The sequence below is a fragment of the Oenanthe melanoleuca genome, chromosome 5, assembly GCF_029582105.1.
Source record: "Oenanthe melanoleuca isolate GR-GAL-2019-014 chromosome 5, OMel1.0, whole genome shotgun sequence".
Lineage (NCBI taxonomy): Eukaryota > Metazoa > Chordata > Aves > Passeriformes > Muscicapidae > Oenanthe > Oenanthe melanoleuca.
Genome location: NC_079339.1, coordinates 46,988,604 through 47,010,680, shown reverse-complemented (window position 1 = coordinate 47,010,680; position 22,077 = coordinate 46,988,604). Strand labels below are relative to the sequence as shown.

The 22,077-nt window shown below is 38.9% G+C and overlaps 1 long non-coding RNA gene across 1 annotated transcript; it reads left to right on the top strand.

The window, feature by feature from the left end:
• The first annotated feature begins 959 nt into the window (after nt 1–959).
• On the top strand, nt 960–16,123 carry LOC130254320 (uncharacterized). The gene is made up of 3 exons (XR_008840676.1): nt 960–1,085; nt 10,830–10,986; nt 16,049–16,123. It is a non-coding gene; the product is annotated as an uncharacterized LOC130254320 (long non-coding RNA).
• The last annotated feature ends 5,954 nt before the right edge of the window (nt 16,124–22,077 follow it).

Sequence of the window (22,077 nt, the reverse complement as noted above, 5' to 3'; positions counted from 1 at the left end):
AAGGACCACGTGGGAAGCCACATGAAGGATTCACTGATGATTCCACTGAGCTGGTGGTTTGCTGTAAGAGGTTTGCCTGCACTGCTGCTTGGAAAATAACTCATTTAGCACTAAAGACAGTTGAAACCAATCACCAGATAAAGAAAGGGGGAGTGATGCCATATGCCAGAAACAAACTGATCCATGCTGATGAAATTTAAAGGTTAAGGACAGGTTTTTATTTAATAACAGATGACCATAACAAATCATCACTGAGAGTACATCTAGAGTGCTCTGACAAAAGGCTTAACATTATCTAGTATCTTTTCCATATTTGCAAGTATATTTTAAAAGCTCTACATTAAAAAGTCTCAGTAATAATGGGGAAATAAGGTAAGGCAACTAAATTACAATTATGAATTTTGCTATGAAGCTGTCCTCTGCTTTCCCTCAAGATACTGAAATCAGTAATGCTCCTTTTTATGGTGCATATCTCAAAATCCCCATTGGCCAGAGCATAAAGTTTTGCTGCTGGGCTTTTTGGTGTTGCTTTGTGGTAGGAACAATGAACTTGATTAAGCTCCTAAGTTTCCATGCATGCATCTGCATCTCCAGCACAGCTGCACAGACATTTCAACCTGAAGATTTTCAGTAGTGCATCATAAGAGTCACAAAATATATTAAAAGATTTTGTAGCTAAGAAGGGTTTTCATCAAAATTCCCATTATTGTCTGTGGTGCTGTTAGGGAAGTGTTATGGAGTACTGTGTGTGGAAGTGTTCTGACCACAGAGGAAATAGCATTAGGTATTTTTGTTTCTAAAGCAGGAACAAACCCAGCCTGTTTTCTGTGTGCTTTACAATGCCTGAAGCCCACAACAGTGTGAGTGATAAGCAGCTGCAATCACCACCAGTCACTTCAGCAAAGAAATCTCTATTAGTCTGATAATAGATTTTTATTCTAATCTCTTGCCAGATAAGCATCAACTCTAAGTACTCAGAGGGTTTTTACTGAATGTCATCTGAGTGAAGGAAAGATGACACCCTGGGAACTTCACTCAACACTGGTGATGTGATACTTCTGGAGGGACAAGAAGGAGGCTAAGAGGTAATGAAGCAGAAGGGCTGATGTGGAGATGAAGTTGGCTCTGGCAGGATTTGCCTGCACAGCCTGCTGGGGAAGGGAAGGGATGAAAAGGAGGTCAGTAACAAAGAGACTCAGTCATAGCCAGAACCATTAACCAGCTTAACTGTGTCTTCTGTGTTGCTTGATGCTTAGTGCAAGAATCAAGGGGGAAAACTTACACATAAAAGCTTGTAATGCAAAGAGGCTGCTTCCCCTCCTTTTCCTGCCAGTCTTGACTTTCTTCTCTGAACTCCACTTCTTTTCTAACCTGTTCACATCCCTTGTCCTCTAGCTCTGCTCTCCCTCCCTCATCCTATCTACAGTGATACCTCTTCTGTTGAAACTCCATCCCTCCTCTAGCTCCCACTCTTCTACCTTTGGTTCTTCTTCCATACCCATCCTCTCACACACTGTTTCCTCTGTAAGCATCTGTCCTATTCAACAATTTAAGCAGCTTGAAAGGGTCTGCAGCTGGGGTGAAAAGGAAGGATGTCTTCCAGCAAGGGCATAGAGAAGGAAAATTAGGAGTGTTTAATAATAGACATTTCAAAAAATGAAGCCTAATTCCTGTCAAAAGGCCTCTCCAATTCCCTGCCTTCTTCTGCCAGTATGTGACTATGGGAGCTGGCTATAAAAGCTGCAGTAATGAAGATATTCAGAGTGAGTGTAAAGTGGGTGAGAGCCTGGCTCTGTGCTGATCTGGATCTCACCCTCTGCACCCCAGGGCATTGCTGCTCTGGTGGCTGGAGAGGTGAGGAAGGGATGGATCAGACAACCTGAGTACTCAGACAGCCTCCCTGCACCTTTGCTGTCCTGAGATGTTTTAGGAGGAGAGCACTCAGCCAAGCACTGGTACAGGACTGAATACTAATCCTGGACTTCCAGTCCCCTGGTCTGCTCCAGGCTGCAACAAGTTTTTGTGTCTGAGATGAGGAAAATGCTGAAGCTTTCAAACTCACTGGTATACTAGGACTCGAGGGCACTTTCCATTAAGGTTTTGTGTGTTGGCTTTTAAGTCACTGTTGCTTTTTCAGTGAATAATGGAAGCCAATACCCTTCCCCATACTTTAATGCTATACAGAAAATACAACTCATGCAAGAACCATAACTTCTAATAAGCAGATCTGTTTGGTGGGAAAGGCTCATAAAATATAGATTTTGAGAAAATACACAGCTCTAAATCAAGCTTATTTTTCAGAATGGCATTAAAGGGATGGCTAACAACCTCATGAGAAGATTTTTCTGTAGCACACTCTGAATATTAAGTATTTATGGCTAATAGATGTGAAAGGTGTGTGCAGGGAGAAAAAGCAAGAGAGAGTATATATGTTGATGTGGAGGGGAAAAATAGGTTTTTGTTTGTTGTTCATCTCTCAAATAATTTTAACTTTATAATACATGCAAAGTACAAAGAGAACTCTCTCTTGTGAAGGAGAGTGCTGGGAATGATGATAAGGGAAGAAGAGCTGTCCACAGCTCCACTTGCCCAGTGACATGAGGCAGGTAAGTGATGAATGAGGAGGTGGGAGATGTCCTGCCTTCCCAGGATCCAAAGGTCACTGAGACAGGATGGCAGTCTTCTCTTGTTTTGTTTGTGTCCTCTATGCCTCAATAATCCTAACATGACATTTAGTTCTCATTTAAGGAGGGAAAGAAAAATTAAAGAAAAATATTTTTTTCCTAAAAGTTTAAAATTCCAAAGAGATTTCCCTCCTAATTGATCTGTTTGTATTTTCTCATAGGACCTGGAGAACAGGGAATTATTGGCAGTTTTGGTCACACATAGAAGTTCTGATTTCTGACCAAACTGGGGACAACTGGTGTTTACCTCATTACAAAATATGACCTGGATTTCAAGATTCTACTTTTGGATTGCTAAGGAGGGCATTTCCATGTGAAATTTCAGTCCTGGAAAATCAGCTTCCAGCTGTTGTGATGCAGCAGTTCTTGCTGTGTTCAGAGTGGTGTTTGCTGGCTTTTCTGCAAGAGACAGCAAGAGACAAAACCCTCTGTGTGACTCCTGAAGAAGCTAAGGATTACTGGTGGTTTTCTTTAAAATTTTTCTGTTTATCATAAAGAAAAGTCAGGCTGCATTTTCATGTGCATGCCTTATTAATTTTGTTTTCAAATCAAATGAAAGAATCTTTCTTTTTGTTGCAAAATGGGAATGGTTAAAGGAATAGGTTGCAAATGAATTACATGAGCTGCCAACTCCTCCATCTGTAGATATGTGTGCAAAGTATTTCTGACACTGAGAGTTACTAAATAAAACCAGCTGATTTTATTGACATGGATTTTTTTTTTTTTCTGGATTCATACAAGTCATCCTTGCTCTCTATTTGCTCTTCTCCTTCCAAATAATTTTTCTAAGCCAAACCCAGTGTGTGTTATTAATTTATAAATATTGAGTGAATGAAAGCCTGTGGGCATGTTAAGTGTCTGCCATTTTATCAGGTGTATTGATCCTTGAAAACATCCTATCTGAGCTTCTTTGGACAAACAATTTCTCCTCTGCTCAATTGGAACAGTCAGACACTTGGTTAATTAAAACTCTAGTAATTATCTGCTTGACACACTCTTCCACTCACTGGGAGCCTGTAGCCAGCCACCCTCCTCCTGCCTGCAGGCTGACACACCTCAGGTGCTCCAGTGCCACTGCAGGGAGAAACCTCCCAAAACCAGATGTGTGTGTGCCACATGTGCCCCCTACACAGTCTGGCTTGCTCAGAACTGCCTCGTGTTCCATTTCAAACTTGAATTCTCTTTGAGTGGGAAGAGTGGAACATTTCTGCTGGGATTCACCTTTCTTTTAACTTGCTTAATTTGATTTTGGATAGTTAATTATTATAATAATTTGGTTAGACTGCAAGGACAAAGAACTAAGTACTTATCCTGGAAACCTTATTTTATAATCCTGCTGTGCTTGGCTGGGCTGAAAATGGATCTGAACAATTGGTTCTAAGATAGGATATGGAGATTCTCCATGGGACACCCCAAGCATTGCTTGCATAACTTAAAAGGTGAGCATGGAAATCAAGACTGGTGGTCTTAAGGTATCCTCAAGTTCCTTGAGTATTGAAAACAGACAAAATATTGGAAAAAAACTTATGTTTACTTTTATGCAGGAGATTATTTAAAGAAATGTCTCTGTAAGGATCTTGAGCATGCAGGAAATGAAACTGTGCATGGAAATGTCCTTCCATTTTCTGCAAATACTAACAGTCACCTGTCCCCCTTTCACTTCTACAACTGCACTGAAAAGTAGCCCAACTTCCCTGCTGTGTTTGGATTCCTGGGCTCTCACCAACTGCTCCCACCCTTTGGCAAGGATGGGATGTGGTGGTGTTGAAGTGCTTCAGGGTACCCAGGACACCAGGCAGAATAAAGGTGCATCCACATTTAATAAAAACCTTTCATTTCCACTTTTGGACTTCAGAACACCGCCAGGTTTCATCTGGAGTGAGGTTTTGTATTATAAAAATGGTTCTAGAAAGTCCTCTCTAAGGGAGAAGTTTTAAAAGGATCAACAAGTTGGAATATCTTTCAGTAAAGAAGCTGAGAAATGAAAATGAATGAGATGTGTTTTAAGGTCAAACACAAATCATCCTATGATTCTATCATTCTGTCTTATCTGGATCAGTCATTTTAATGACAAAGCATTCATACCTTGTGTGTAATTTATGACTCAGAAAATAGTTGGAGTAGTTACAGCTGGGAAGTCAAAGTTATAAAGATTTGCAATTTATGTCTTGCTGCCTCTCACTGGCCCCTGGAGAAAAAAATATACTTTTTTGTCTTTTTCTCCAAATATTTTGTTTCTTCACTGTTTTAAATTAAAATGGATCCTGTCTTCACGTTTTTGTTTGATTTGTCCTTTTCATGCTGCCGAATAATTTAGCTCAGAAGCTGTTCCAGTGCTAGTGATGAGAAAAAATTAGCTGATAAGTGTTAATGACTATGCAATGGATAATTTATAAAATTTATTTATTTCTTTAACATTTAGTGCCAATTTTTTGTCTAGCATAAACAAGTGATGAAGACAAGATGAATATAAGAACAATCTCATCTAGACTGATGCAGCCCTTGTTACTTATGCTAACTGCAAAACTAGCTCTGGTATCCAATGTGCTGTCCATTAAATTAAACCCTATAGAATACCTACCCCCTGATGACTTATTATTTCCTCCAGTTCAGTATTAATTTGCAGACATGCAGTCTTTATAACCAAGATTTTTCAGACAATATTCTCCCATGTGAACAAAAAGAATGTTTCCAAAATTATTTGTTGTCGGATTTAAATTTAATTGCTAAAGATTATTTCGTGCCTTACACTTGGGAGTTGATCTGCAGGGCATAGTTACTTATACCAACAAAAGTTAAATCAGAAACATTCTTTACCCATTAGGTGTCTTTTCAGTGCTTGTAGCTTCATTAGCTTCTAAACCCACAGATTGTACTTGTTGTTGCACTGTGTTTTCCATCAGTTCAGTGCTGTAATAACAGAATTTCTAAATTCCAAAACTTGAATTTGTGGTACTTGGTTTAAGCTAAGATAAAGTAGTCCAAATCTTGGCACCAGCCATGGAGAATTGGACACACTATCTTGTTTAAATACGCCCTCATGTTTTGGTGAGATTATTTCAGTCTTGCTTGTGACTTCCTCTATAAGCATTAATCCAAGTATGTTCTTTGGGCAAGTATTTTCAAGCAAATATAGTATAACCATAGGGAATAATTAGATTATCTGCAGGATTGCCATGTTCTAAAAGGAATGTGCAAGATTTTCAAATGTCTTTCAGTTTTCTGACATTTGACCCTGACAATGTACATCATCTGTTGTGAATAGTGAATTGATGTGATCATTTTGGCTCACTCTATAGTGTTACCTTTTTGCTGTTGTTGTAAATTATCAGTGAAGTACCTTGTGATGGGTATGATACATTATTACATCCTGGGTACTTGGTAAAATATGTGATTTTTACTCCTTTCAATTGTTTTTCTGTTGAGAGGGATTTCTCCTTCTGAGATTACTTTTGCTTGGGCTGTGTCACTGTGGGCTGAGCTACACCTGAGCTCTGCCCTTTGCTGTGGGTGCAGCTGGATGCATTTTGCAGAATGGTCTCAGTGACTATTTTTAAAATAAAGCAGCAACAGTGCATGGGAGGGTAGAGTGGTGTCTTGCTGTGACTCTGTCTGGAGCAGCATTTAAAAGCTTTTCTGCTTTGTTCTCACAAGCTGAGCCACTTGAACTGTGCAGCAGTTTGCTTAAAAGCAATGCTAAGGATTATCTGCCATAGCCCTCCCTTGTATGCCTGTCATGGGAAGGGTAAGTACTAACACTCCTTCCAAAGATCACTTGAACAAATCTTCCTTTCCACCCTCATAAGCCATGAGAGGAATGGGTTTCCATTGTATAATTTAACTTAAAATAAAATTGCATGTATCAAAGTGGGAGACTGACACAGAATTCCATTGAAATAATTTATCATGCTACAAGCAAATAACAACTAAGAAATCATTAATCTTTTAATATTTCCATCAGAAACATGGAAAAGAAATTTAAAGTTGATAATAGTTGATATGCTGGAGCTGAGCCTGAGGACGAGGATATCCTTTCTGCATGGTTGAGCTAATTATTTTGTTTACAATCTATCTTTTATCTTAAAATCCTGATTTTCAGAAATTTCAGTATGAGATAAATGTGATACACTAATACCTAAGGCTGTTACAACTCTTTGAAAGAAGTTGTTTCCCATCTGCTACTAGTATTAAAAGCTGGTGCATTTGGGCTGGACACATGTATGGCTTTTTGTCAATGTGGAGTGCAAAGCAAAGGACTTTGACAAATTTCAGCCTCCTTTCAGAGCTGCTTGCAGCACTGAGGTCAAGTCCAGTGTAAAGCTAGCCAGGGCAATGATTCTCTGCCCTTTGGGTTTGACCAATATGCATTTAATCATCTGTATGGGAAAATGTCACAAATAGGCAGTAAATGATCTTAAAACTAAAAACTTAAAGCTTTATTTATCACACTTCCTATAAAACTATTTCTGCTCCCCCAGACAGCACTCTGTGTGCCTCTGCTCTGTGTCTGTGTCACAGCTGCACTCAGCAGCACCATAAATCATATATTACACTTCAGATCTGGAAGTTCAGCAAAGTTCAAATGATTTTTAACCAGGAGATTTGCACCAGTGATTTGAGTTCATGAACTTTTGTCTCTTACTTACTCATTCCTTTCTTTGAAGGAAAATCTGATTAAGAGCAAACTGTAAATGCTTTACAGCTAAAAGGAAATGTGTGTTACATCTACAACTGTGTGCCTGATGGAGAAAAAAAGGCTGGTTGGTGTGTCTGTGCTAGTAATTCCTCTTACTGTGACTTTGCTTCATAGAAGCTAAAGAGCGTGTTAGGCTGATTTTTTTTTTTTTTTGATACCACTTTGGCTGAATAAATTAAGTTCTTATAGAAAAAACACTTTTACCACAGTAGCTGCATCTCCATGTGTGCCTTTGGTGATCATGAAAATCACCTTTCTACAGAACTATTCCTGTCTTAGTAAGCATAATCAGAATAGACATATGTCTCTCATTTTGCCAAGCTTTCCCCCCCAACTAGGATTTTTGATCTTTCCTGCTTTAAAAAAAAAGAAAAAAAAAATTATTTTGCTTTCCTAGCATCTTTGTGTTTGTTTGCCTGGTAGGCTGAGGTATATTTTTATTTTGTGTTGAGTACACAAGTAGTGCCCATGTATATACATATTTGCTGCATTCCTTTGAAGAGTCACAGCTCTTGATGGCAGGGATGAAATCCTCTAACTGCAGGTCCCTTCATGTCTCCTCCAAGTTCAGAGCACTGCCTCAGTGCTGCTGCTTGCTCAGATGTTCTGATCAACCTTCTTTATCTCCCACCCTGACAAAATGAGAAATCACATCTTCAGCACCATTTTGCACCAGGCTAGGGGATGCCCTGCCCAGGACAGAAGAAAATACCTACAAAATACTGAAAAGTCTGTTTGTTTTCTTTTTTTCCATCCTCCTTTCCAAGTGTTATCTTCTCCCTGCTCCCTTACTCATTTTGTTTTACTGATCCATGCTCCCACACTTAGGGTTTCCATCCAAGCAGAATACTTTTCCCCAGGGCTGTTGGAAAGAAATAAAAAATTTAGTTGCAGCCTAATCTTGTTTTATTTCAGATATGGCTGGCCATAAGGCAGATTTAACATTCTGCAATTGAAACTTTCCTCCATCATGCTGCTGAAAACTGAGATGGTTCTTGGCCAGCTCCTGCAGACATGAATTTTTCAAAATACTTTGATATTCTCCCATGCAAGCTACTCTGCATCTGTGAGAAAGGGATGGAGCTGGTGTGTCTCATAAGCACTGGGGAGCAGCCAGAGCAGGGGGTGCACACAGGAGCAGAAAAAGTGTGCAGCTTCAAATCAGAAGTCAAATTAGGCTTTTTTTTCTGTCCACAGCACTGGCTGATGGTCTGAACTTACAGAATAAAATAAGAACAGTCAATGTGTGGAAAATTCTTCCAAACTTAAGCAGTTTTAGGATTTCTTAAACTGATCTCTGTATCTCTATAACTTTAATAAATACCTCTAAATAAATATGTCCCCATTAATGTATCTGCTATAGGCAGATACTGGTGGAGAATAACTATACCCAAGTAATTTAAATATTTTTTATTTGAATCTATTTCTAAGAATTGCTTTGGGGTTGTTTTTTCTTTTAATTTATAATTCCAGCAATCAATATTTAGAACAGACACTTAATTTTTTTTTTTTTTTTGTTAAATGTTTTATTGTCTTTGTGGACAAATCTAAAAAAAAAAAAAAAGCCATCCAAACGTTATCCTTTATTTTCTTATTTTCACACAATGTGGGCATTTTGTGCTGAGCATTTTGACACTGAGAGGAGTCTGCCTGGGCTGGAAAGTACCCTGCAGTCATGGGTCTCAAGGTCTTAGTTTAAGATGCCTGCTCAGGTCATTTGTCCTGTGCACTATGGTGCATTTTGGAAAAATAAATGTCATTTCTGCAGTGTGCAAAGTCAGACTGGGAAGAAAAGGCTGTAACAGAGAAGAGGAGGGGTAGGAACCACAGCCCACACAGGGTTACCACGGACATTCAAAGGGACAGGGCTGTAATGGAAAGCATTCCTGAGTAATTAGAAGCCTCAAACATGTTTTAAATTATACAAGGCTTATGTGAAAGTGAGCAGCAAGCAAGAAGCTGCTAGAGGAGTGTCTATCTAAACATCTGTTTTTAAATTTTCCATTTCAAATGAGAACAAGGAGCTGTGTTTGTCTGGATCCAAGGTGGTTTTTTGCTTCCCTGTTGTTTGCAGTAGAGTTACCACATAATTGGCTCTAAAGAAGGGACTTGTGATGAAGCCCCATGTTGTTGACCCCAGAGCAGGCTCCTGACTAGATTGTTTAAATGGGCCACTAAATCCATCTCAAGCTTCTCCTTTTGCTTTAATTGCTGTAGAACCAGCAGTGCAAGGCTGTATAATCAATCAGAGATGACTCTGACACCACAGGCAGGTGTGCTCCCACTGGATGTGGATGGTCTAGTAGAGATGAGCCCAGGAAGGGGTGCAGTTTCCATCTCATCTCTTCAGGAAGCAATGTGACTTCCATCTGCCCCTCTCCAATGGACAGTGGGTGGGAAAGCACATAACTGCACCGTGATCTTCCAGGTTTCTGTGGCAGTAATGATCAGATTTAATAAATGTTGTGCTGCTACACTAGATTGAGGCATATTGTAGATAAATTTCCAAAGGGTGTTTCTGGAATTATGTGGCTTGTGCCTGACATCATCCCTGCAATGTGCAGCACAGATGTGACTGGAGAGTCTGCATGTATCATGGCAGCCACTTCTAGAGAGACTGCTGGGATAAATTAGCTTGTAGTACTCTTTGTGACAGTCCTTCAGTATAGATAAACTGTGCTAGGATTAGTTTCTGACATATAAAAATACCCAGTACTCTGGCCATTCTCACTAAAACTGGGCAAAGAGCTCTGCCTGGGAATTTCTCCCAGGAAATTAGGAGAGTAACCAGCCTCCTGTCCTGCCTTGTCTTTCTTAGAAAACTACATTTAATTTTTCATAGACTCATAATTTTTCAGCCAAGAAAAATACTCTGCAGGGCAGCTTCTCTATACAAGTAAGAAGAGATAGGTGTGCCTCACAAAAAACACTCTCCCATGTGACAGGTTTTTAGTCTAATACAGTGGTTCATGCTCTGATTTCTGCTTCTGTTTACAAAGTTCTAAATAAAACTCAGAAGGATCATAATTTTTGTCTTTGCAGCAATTCCTGACACATGCATTTATATGTATACAGGAATTCAAACAGGCTTCTTGTTAGAAAAGGACCTTGGCATGATTTTACCAAGTGTCCAGGTTTTTACAATTACTTAGCTCACTGGATGCAAAGACCTTTCGAATATTTAGATGAAAATACTTCTGTTGGATTGCTGAGAGCTTTAAATACACAGGTGGAAATGCCCTACCATGATCCAAGCTCCCTTCAGTATCATCCATACTGTTAAATGCCTTGGGTGTACCTTTCTGCTATATTGGCCTCACTGAATTAAGAGAGGCAGGGTCCTGACTCCTCCTGAGAGCCACTGCCATTTCATTATGTCATTTCATACCTCTGTAGAGAGCACTGGCAGTGCAGGTAACAGGTTTGTTTTTTTTTTTTTTTTTTTCCAGCTTCACTAAATTCAAAACAACTACTGTGAATCACCACAACTCCCTGCTCCTGGGGCTTCATACTGGGATCAGTAAACAGGATAGGGTTTATTAATTACCCTGGAAAAGCAGCAGGAGAAGAAATCCAGATGGACTAGCCAGCCTTCACTACATCCAAGTGAGTATAAACAACATTCAGAGATGAGAGAGACAAATGCAATGCTGTTGTTTATGGTCAGATTAAAAGCATGGGATAAATTCCAACTACTGCTGAAAACACACTTTGGCAGGAAGGTGTTTCATCACATGGTGAACCAAGGGATGGATTTGTGAGGAAGATATGTGCTTCCCCTTGCCCTGCCCAGGATCTGAGGAGCCTTGAGGTGTTTATAGCAACAAGTGCACAGAACGTGTTTCCCCCACAATGGCTTGGAATTTATATGAGTTCTAAAATTTCACCAGCTCATATTTTTAAGTTTTCTAAATGTTATTTATCACCAAATTAAACAGTCAAGTTGTTTTTTTTTTTTTTTTTTTTAATCATGATGCAGTCCAGACCTCTCAGTGCTGCCAGGAAATAGGGGTACTTGGTTAAGTGCAGCACACAGGGAGCAGGGGAAACAACTGACCCCACCTCTGGCATGGCCTCAGGGCTCTTCCGCTGGGGAGGAGATAATGTAACAGGAGAGGGTTTTTTGTCACTCTCTCTGGCAGAACAGGGTTGTGACCTAAAGCAGGTGAGGTGATTTGAGTGAGTGTGACCATCTGCCAGTGAAAATGTGCAGGAGCAGGTGAGACACAGGAGCCAAGCCCCAGGGAGAGGATCGCCCAGGGAGAAGAGGTGAAGATCATCCTTTATGTGTGAAATAAAAGCACTGCAAACCCTAACTTCCTGTCCACAGTATTTGAAGTAAGTGATTATCACTGCAACTGACATTCTTTTTCATAAATTCATCTAAATATAATTTGTAAAGGAAGAACCATTCAGCTGGTAATTTATTTTTCATTTTCACGTTGTGCTAAGGTTGTTGAGGGTCAGTGGTGTCTGAAACTTGCACAGAGCAGTCACAAATGTGTCCTGCTGGTGACCACCCTCCCCATGGTCACTGATTATTTTAGCTCACACACCAGGAGGGCTGACCATCCCTTTTCCCAGTGTACTCCAGTACATCTGCTCTGGTTGTGAGGTGTGGTGGTGGCTGTGTGGCTGGCAGTGCTGTCCCACTTACCCCTCCACTGAACTCCAGCTGAGAACTTCCCTGCTAGAGGAAACCCTTTGGATGATATGCACTCATGGCATCCAGCTCCTTTGCTTCTTCCTTGTCCAGGTTTAGCATGGAGGATAAAACCAGGTTATGCTGTGGTTTGTAGCCTGCTTTAGCTGTTTATTCTGCAGATTTTGTCCCCAGATGTAAGGCAGTACTTGGCTAACTGGTGCTCTGGTCAAATCTCTTCTTTTGACAAGCAATTTGTTAAGGAGCCAAATAATTGTTCAACAAAGCTAAATGGCTTTTATTAGCATCAGAATTTGCATTGGTAACAATGAAGAAACCTCAGTATGCACTAGAATTTTGTAGCCAGATTTTTGTCTCTGGGATGAGAGTTTTAGGGATCCATGTGTCTAAACCGTTCCTAAGAAAATATTTTCATCTCAACTTTCACAGATCAACTTGTTTCTCCATGGAGAGGCCTAGAAACTTCTCCAAAATGTGTGGGGACCCAAGTAGTCTTTTGAGCAGTTCCATCCATATAATTAGGCACATGCAAAATTCCTTGGGCTGAAGCCATTTCATCTGTCCTAGCAAAATGTTCATTTGGTGAGACCTCATTCAACATGGTCAAAGTTTCACTGTATCAGCACAGGGAATTTAAGCAGAGATTTTCTGGGAAATTTGGTGACAAAACAAATCAAAGCCTTTTAATCAAATTATAGAATTCTTTAAAAATAAGCTAAAAATAAGCATTTAAAATGAAAGTGGCAGGTGTTCCCTGTTCTTTGATAGCTGTGACCTCCACCATCATTCTCTTGGAGCTATTCATTACATCACCATGCTGGCTTTGAAAAACTGTTTCTCTTCCTGTTTAAAACGTGATGAAAACCTTGATCATTTCTTCCTCCCAGGCAGAGGCAAGGCTTGGGAAGCAATGTATGGTGATTCAATGTGTGGTTCAGATGTGAGGAGTAAACAGGACAGCCAGCAAGGCCAAGGCCTCCCAGCACCAGACTATTGCCTCTCTGGCAGCCCAGACTTCCTCTCAGTCTGCTTTCAGCACAGAGTAAAGAACAATTCTCATTATTGCTCCCTTCCCTCCTATCACTGCACTTCTAAACACTGCCTTGTTATTATGATCCTCCAGTTTCCTCCATGCTATTGAATTCTATTTTCTGTCACAAAGTTGGGACAAGACTGTTTATTTTCAGAAATCCAGAGGAAACAATTCTGGTTTTCCTCTTTTTGGCCATCTGTCTTGCTGATAATTTGTTGTGCTTCAGACACAGCTTGTTTTTAGTTAATTCTGAGCTGCAGCATGTGGCTCTGTTGCCCAGCACTGTTTTGCCTGTTTCATGATAATTTACCAAGATGTTTCTGCATAGTCAGGTTCCTTACAGTAAACATCTCTGAAGAAGCTTGTCTCTCATTTCACTTCTGTTACACTTGACAATGAGCAAAAAGTCTCAGATTTCTCATTGAGGGTGGAAATTGCAGTCTTGCTGAATCTGAAATGATAATTTAAAATTTTTTTTTATGCCCAACGTATTTAATCACAGAATCATAGATTTGTTTGGATTTAAAAGGGACCTTAAAGAACATTTATTTCCAACCTTCCTGCCATAAGCAGGGCACCTTCCACTAGATCAGGCTGCTCAAAGCTCCATCCAGCTTGTCCCTGAACTTCCAGAGACTTGGCATCCAAAATTTTTGAGCAACCTGTGCCACTGTTTCACCATCCTCACAGAAAAGAATTTTTTTCCTAATATCTAATCTAAACCTACACTCCTCCAGTTTAGAGCCATTACTTCTCATCCCCTATCTGCCCTTGTAAAAATACCTTTCCTGCTTTCTTGTAGGTCCTCTTTAGGGAGTGCAAGGTGCTGTAAGGTCTCTCTGGAGCCTTCTCCAGGCTGAACAACCCCAACTCTCTTAATCTGTCTTCATAGGAGAGCTGATGGAAATTAAAAGAATAAAGATAAAAAGAAGCCAAATAAACAAAAGATCCCAAAACATACCAATCTTTATACTCTTTTCAAAATATTAGAATAGACTATTTCAGTTGGAAGGGTTGGAATGCACCTAAAACTTAAAGGTTTGTTGTGGATGGTGTAGATATAAGGAAAAGCAAATAAATAAAGCAAAAAAAGCAAATTAAAAAAATTTTGAAAGTGACTAAAACCCCCAAATGCCTAAAGTGTCTCTCAACATCTACAGTGATCACTATAAGATTTAAGATAAGAGCTCTGACTCATTAAGATTCTGAGGTTTCCTGAATGGTGACTACCAGACTGTAGAATGAAACCTCACAGATAGCAAGGAACTAAAATTAAAAGCAAGTACCATGTGACATAAACCCCCTCACAAACAGCACCCCCATCTCCCCCCCAAAAAAAAAAAACCAAAACAAAACAAATGTAGTGGCAACACAGAAGATGCACTGAATCTATTTTTAAAAGAAAAACAAAGATCAGATACACAATGTCCACTAATGAGCTATTTATTTTGATGTGAAACACCAGAAAGAGGAAATGTTTTATTGTTATTTCTTGCCCTAGTGAGACAGGATATCACTCATGGAAAAGTGGGAAAGCAGTGTCAAATATTGGCGACAGGAAACAGAATATCACAAATTTCTTTTAAGGCCCACTGGTCTTGGGGTGGGTTGTTTTAAAAATACAGAGCAGCTGAAGGACAATAGGCATCTATTTGTGAGCCAAGCAGCAGCTCTCATATCCTTATGCAGAGAATTTTCCTCTCTTTGCATTCTGGAATGCAGGTTTCCATACCAAAGGAGGAAAAGTGCTAGCAGGACATGAGTAACAGATTCACTCTTTTAATATGTTGATTCAAAAGGAGAGAGCTGAGTGACTATTTTGTAAATAGAAACATTGACAGGCATCATGGCAAAGAAAAAAGGAGAATTTTCAAATTCCCCTGGGTTTTGAGCTTGCTAAAGAATGATTGGGAGAGTTCATTTCATCTCAGTCATGCACTTATAAATTTTCTGGGTGGTATGTGAAATAAACAGTCTGACTTTGAACTTATTATTAATGGCCCTAATCAAGAAGGACCCTGCTGAAGCCAGCATTGCACTGAGTACCATCATTTGAAATGTGTGTGGAGAAGATGAGTAAGATTATCTTTTGGGCATCTGCTGAAAATTCTGCTCAATTTGTTCCCATCAGAAAATTATGATGCTATTTTGAATAATGGAAGCCAAATTCTCACGTCATTGCTTTCAATGATTCTCAGCAAACCACATAGGAAACCACTGAAAATAACTTTTTTGTGTTTCTAAACTGCACAAGAGAGGAAAGCTTCAAGGCTGTGTTATAGACATTCAACAATATATCAGAGGAATCCTTAAAAGGATTCCAAAGCCAGAGGACACTTTGATTATTTTACTTGATCCTGTATATAAATAGACCATGAATTTCCAAACAGTACTGAATCTTTTCCGTAAGTGAGTGACATTTGTTGAGAAGGAATAGTTTTTCAAAGCAACACTTTGTTGAAAAATGAATCTAGGAGAAGAAATGCACTATATATTTGTTCCAATATCTATTTCTAGTTTGTGATTCATCTCTACATAGCTAACATGACTGTATCCTATGTGACTTAGGATAAAGGAAGCAGTAAGGGGGGTGGTGAGTGCCTTCTGTGAATTCCTCATGCAGTGAACAGATGAGATATAAACCATGTTGTTTCCATACCCTGTAAAGAAAAAGTCACTGCAACTGTGATGTGATATAAGGGCTAGTTCACAGTATTCATAATATAGAATTCCAGGATGGAGTTCTAATGCTGTCTCAGGGCTAAAATATTACATTACACACTATTTGTTAGAGATGCAACAGAACTGAAACACTTTGGTTATGATTATCTCAAAGCTACTGGTCTCTCAAACAAGATAGGAAAAATATCACTTTAAATCTAGATGGTTTAGATGGTTTTCAATAGGAATAATACTTCAATATCACACCTCAGATTTGCAGCTGTCAAGGGAAACTCATGTAACTTTTCCAGGGTCAAATCATCTTTGAAGAATGGAAGGCATTTGCAGTGTGTGCAGTAATATAACTTAAAGAACAGGAGAGGAAAAAAAGAAGGTAAGTAAATATCATTATAGAATAAAAATAATTTTTATAATGTGTTGAGGTAATTTTGTAGGTCAAGGGAAAAAAGGAACATGGATAGCTTCATGTCTGGAAAATTAACAATAGAGCTTTTCTGTCTTGGAAGCAGATAAGGATTTTCCCTCTGATTTCATAGCAAAAAAGAACAATTCATAACTTATATCAGTGCCTCACAGCCAAGTGAACTTGTTTCTAAGACTAAGGAATTGGTGATCCAGACACAGCAAGGTTTACATGGAATGGCATTTTGCAAATGAAAATCCAACAATTGGAATAATTACTTCAGTTCTCATTAGAACAAGACTTTTTAAACAGTTCCTTTCATTAATATCCTTCAATTTCTTTAAATTCCACTTACAGAAACCATGATGCCATCCTCTAACAGCCTCACAGATTGCACTAAGCCAATTAAATTAAACAAAACCTGTTGAAGAGATACTAAAATGTGTTACTCCAAAAACATATTTTCTTGAGTCTTATTATTAGAAAGGTTTCCACCCTGAAGAGGTAACATAGTTATAAATAATATAGTTTACTGGAAAAAACCACATGGCTGAATATCCTAACAGTGATAGAAATCAAACCAGTTGTGAAGTTGTACTGATTTTTTGATGAATTTCAAGTATAAATCTATCAATAGATAAGACTTAGGCTTCTAAGCAGCTTAAAAAGAGTTCAGTGATAAAGCTAAGTTTCTCAGTTTTGTCATCAGTATTTCCATCTAAAAAAACCACAACCAACTGACCAAAAAGAACTCTAAAGCTCCTAATTCCTCAAAACCTTCAAATCTCTCCTGGAAGCTGTCTAACCTGGGAACTCTCCAAGTATCTGCAGGTTCTTAAAGTTTGCTGTGGGACACCACCCAAGGGGAAGCTCTTCTGATGGCCCCATGTGGGCAGCTTGTGTTCCATGGACCACAGATTTCATCTCTGAGATTCAGTGCACCACTAGAACTAATTAACTAGGAAAGACTAAGATTTTATGTTATTTCTCCTTCCTTCTCCTCCCCAGCAATGCCCAGCATTCATTGGTCAGGGCACTCACCTGAATGTGGAGAACAGCCCAGATTCCTCTTCTGCACATGGGGAGGCAAACTCCTGTTTCTGAGGTCAAGGCTGCACTCACTGAGTTGTAGAATACTACTTGCCATGCTCCCATTTTAGTGCTTAGGTGCTAAATAAAGATTAATTGGACAGGAGAGCAAATACAAGTGTTTTAGCAGTTAGGAAACTCAGCTTGGAGTAACAAATCTCAAACTACTTCTCCAATTGCATCTTTTCAGAGGGGTAAGACAAAAAGCACCAACATGCAGTTTTGCAGAGTTAGTTTATTAATGCAGCCACAGTGATCATTTCAAAATTCCTAGAAAATGCTGTGCAGTGCAGATTTCCAGCTGAGGAATAGACATCTGAATTTATTTAAAGGTTTTCATGTCTTCTCCTAGCCAGTTTTTTTCTATAGTGATAAGTTGAATGGATGCTAACTTTTAAATACCTCCCCTGAGATGAAGTGAGGATTGAAATCAGAGGCAGGTAGAGAAGGTGAGATCTATTTTGCATGAAAAAAATGATTGCCTTCAAATATCCCCAGCCAAATGATTACACTTTTCAAGTTGGTCAGGAGAGGAGAGATCTCAAAATGACAGTGTAGTAGCCAATATGACCAGCTAAGGTGTGTAGAACTCTTCATCTGACTTGGCCTCAAATTTCAAGATCTGCTTCAGAAATTATTACATTTTTCATTTAACTTGAACTGTTAATCATATGGGTCTTATCATTAGTTGAACCTTGGTAACTATGCTACCAAAACTTTCAGCTGCAAAAACTTCAAGGTGAACAAGTAATAATCAGTCTTTAAGCTGCATCACTTTTCACACTGGAGACTTGAGATATCAATTCTGGCAGTTTTTCAGTGAAATTTTAACACTGATGTGAGCCAAACACATCAGGATAAACTAACATGGTTGTAGGTATGTTAAATAAAGTGGGAGAAATGTGTGCAATGACATGATACTTAACTGGTTATGAAAATATAATCTTATTTTACAATCCCTGTTGTCATGAAGAACTTGCCACATTAAGTGGGAGATGCATGAGGAATAGGAAAGTGAAGTGCATTGATGGTATCCAGAGGATAAGTCAAAGTCGTGCACAAGTCACTCTTGCCATTGAAGTGTCAGTCACAGGATTGCTCCTGGACTTGTCAGCATTGCCCTTCCAGCAGGCTACAAAAAGTACAATATAGCCTTCAAGGGGACAGTCAGAATAAAGCCTCCTGGCAAAACTTGCCTTTCTGTGCTCAGAAACTGCCTGAGTTTTTTTATTGGTTTTGTGTTTATGGTTTTTTTTCCCTGTTTGTATTTCATTTTGTTTTGGGCATGGAGTTTGTATATTTGTTTTTTTTTTCCTTATTAAATCTTGCTATTGTGCTATTATTTTGTCTCTGGGTTGTGCATGGAATAGGCAATTTATACCTGCAGTGCAGGAAAAAACCTCCTGATGTTTGGATTTTTAATTTCCAGTTGTGGAATGGCCCTGCATTGTAGTTGTGATTATCTGATGTGATAGCATTTTCCATGGCTTGTATTATTGCATAGAGGAAGTAGTCAAGAGGTTTGAGAGATGTTATCCTAATGTCTGTGCCGAATTGGCTCTGTTGCTTTTGTTTCAATGGGATTTTTTAATATTAAACGTTGCTTCACCACTTGATTTAACAGATGTTTTTTCCCGTGGTCTTTTCCTGTTCCAATGGATGTGTTACAATGGAACTCTCTTAGTGTGTAGGTTTGAAGGAGGCACTTCCCATTTCCCTGGGGTGAGTCTTGGGGTTTCTCTGAACAGGGCAGATGGGGTGACCTACAGCCAACCTGCCAGGTGAGCTGTGAGGCTGCCCAGGGTCTGTCCTGGCGAGCCCCTCACAGCCCCAGGCAGGAGCTGGCACAGCCCTCCTTCCCAGCCCCACACTGCACTGCAGCCCTGCTGTGCCTTTTGTGAGCACTTGTGACAATTTCCTGTGCTGATCAGATAATCAGTCAGCTTAAGAGCAGAACTTTTTGTATCCTTAAGTAATTTGTTCATGGTGCATCAGGTTTCTGAGACGTGTCTTCCCCACTTAGCAAGAATTAATGCACAGGAAGTGCAGAAGCACTGAATGAAGCAGAGAACTGCTGCCAAGATATAAAGGATGGATAGTTCAACTTAAATCAGCCTCACTGCAGAAAACATTCTTAACTGGGCACTTGAACACACATTAAAACACATCCCACACATAAAAACACATCTGGTTTTATCACAGAACAGATAATAGATGATAAAAAATATAGCATAATTTAACACAGTATGATGTTCACATACTGATAAATTTTCAAATTGCTACAGTGGCAAGATTATATTGAAAATTTTTGCATGTAAACATCCAAAGCAGTTGGCAGTTATGCTGTCCCATTGCACTGCACTAAAAATGCTCTGATTCTTGTCATATCAGAAGCTAAACAAAACTATTCTGAAATAGGACAAAATATTGTTAAGATTTATGTTTGTTTATTTTATTTTTTTTTTTTTCATATTTAGAATGTATTTTTCCCCAAAATTGCTAAAAGAACAGAAATTCTAGATTGTGATTGGAAGATGGAAAAATCAAGGTTTCATCTAGAGTATCCTATGATCATAAGTGAGGCAACTGGGAAAACAACTTTAAGTCCTACATATCCTTGAACTACAAAAGAAACAGGAAAGTAAGGAAAAATCTTACAAGGTCAAAGTTTGAGTTTGATTTTAGGAAACTCTAGCCAAGATGTAGTTCAAAAGATAGGACCTACATGAAACAAAATCAAAATAGCAAGCAGAAATTATTAGGGAAGGGTGCACAGAGGATAGAAATGAGTTTGACTAACAGCAGCTGGTGTGGTCACAAAAATTATTTAAAAAACACAGAAGCATGAGACTTTCAAAGAAATTAATGGGTGTTTAGATATACCAGAAGGTGAAAGAAATAAGTACTTTGTAAGTATTTGCTTCCATCAACTGTTATTGCAGAGGACTTTGAGGTATATTTACTCAAAGTCTTTTCAAGTAATAAATATTGATAAAGATCAAAAGAGTTTGGGTATTAGCACAAGGTAAGATATGAAAGAGTAGAGAGGTTAGGAAAAAAAAAAGAAATTAAAAGCACCAGGTGCTTGGAAGAAGAGCTGAGTTGCTAAGAAAATAAAATTCTCTGTTTAAAAGTTTTGGTACACTGAAGGCCCTGGGAATCACAAATGTCTTTACCTTTCTTTTAAGGAGTCACTAGGGAAATTCAGAGAGCATAAACCTTTTTTTTTTCTGTACCCAACTAACATCTGCAGTCATAAAATCTTTATCATTCAAAACGGAAATGACAAAAAAACTTCATAAAATGAGTGTCTTTCCTGCCTCTAATGGACAAGGATTGTCTGAATATGTAAAGGAAATATGGGAGTTAGTTGATCTCATGTATTCAGAACCATAAGGTCTGTCTTTACAAAACATAATACAAGTTTTGTGGGTGATTTGCTTAGCTCATAATAATGCCTTTAAAAGCAATAGCAAAAGGCAAGCTCCTGTTTTGAGTCCAATGTTTCTGTTAAGACAGGAGGCAGTGAAATAGGTTTATGGAAGAGCTGCACCTACACCCATGTAAGATATGTGCCTGCTGCAGTTAAAGCAGTGAAGTCATTTGGGTATATTTGAATTAATTATTTTTATCTTAAAGAAAACTGTTACCTAGCATTAAACACAGCACAATATGTCAGTTGAAATGCTATTATGGACAGGCTCTCTTGGCCTAAAAGACTGATGTTGTTAGTCTCACTACAGAGCAATTTACATTAGCAATAGCTCATTTATATTGATAATGCTGTGCAAAAAAACAGTGCTGACAGTTTCAATTGGCTTTATTAGTCTGAACACACATAGATAAATTTTTAAATGACTATTAAACAGAACATTCTCTTCTGTTTCTAGGGTATATTTCTTAATATTGGCAGAATTTTGAAAGGAACAGAAATGTGATCTGTATGATTCCATAGTTGCAATGGAAAAGTGAATTATAATTCAATATTGCTGTACTGTAGCAACTGCACTGCCTCACATTCTGATGTGTAAACTCTGGAATATGTAATGTTGCTAGATTGATAAAGACTGGGACTAGATAAAAAATGCCTTTTATTTTTAAAATGAACTTTTGTCAGACTGGTCCATGCATCTTCATGATGTTCTGAGTTTGCTACATTCAAAGGTAAGTCAATTTTTTAATTTTAAGTTGTGCTTAAGTAATCCCTTAGAATGTGCTTTTGTCATTCTTCCAGCAGAACTAAACTTAATTCATTGAATCCCTTTAGGAGAATAATAAGGAGATGCCCATAATAATCTACATGCTGCATTGCATTAGCAAAGTGTTTTCCTTTCTTCCTATTGGAACTATCTGCCTTGGCAAAGCTTGCTGGACATCCTGCAGTGAGTGATGCCCCCTTTAATTCCCCAGAAGGCTTTGGTCAGGATTTTGGGGCAGAGACACAAAGGGACCTGCACAACTCTGTGAGTCAGGATGGCCAAGCTCAGCTGAGCAGGGAACAGAGAGCAGCAAAGGGCTCGAGGTGTAAGGGCTTCTGAGCTGTTTGAACAAAAAAAGACTTTTCTGGGGGCTCCCAGATGTGATGAGGCACTTCTTGGACTTTGAGAGCTGGTAAATGCATTTCTGTAGAAATAGCCACAGTGTTCTTTCCATGAATATATTCAATAGAGATTTCCCAAGGCTACCAAATCACACAGATTTGTAAATTGCAAGAAATTACTAGTGTCAGAGTATCAGTGGAGGTAATAACTAAATAACTGCAATTCCAGACTTCTAACTACTCTCGAGTAAACTGAGAACAAAATGAAAAATCCCACACCATTATCA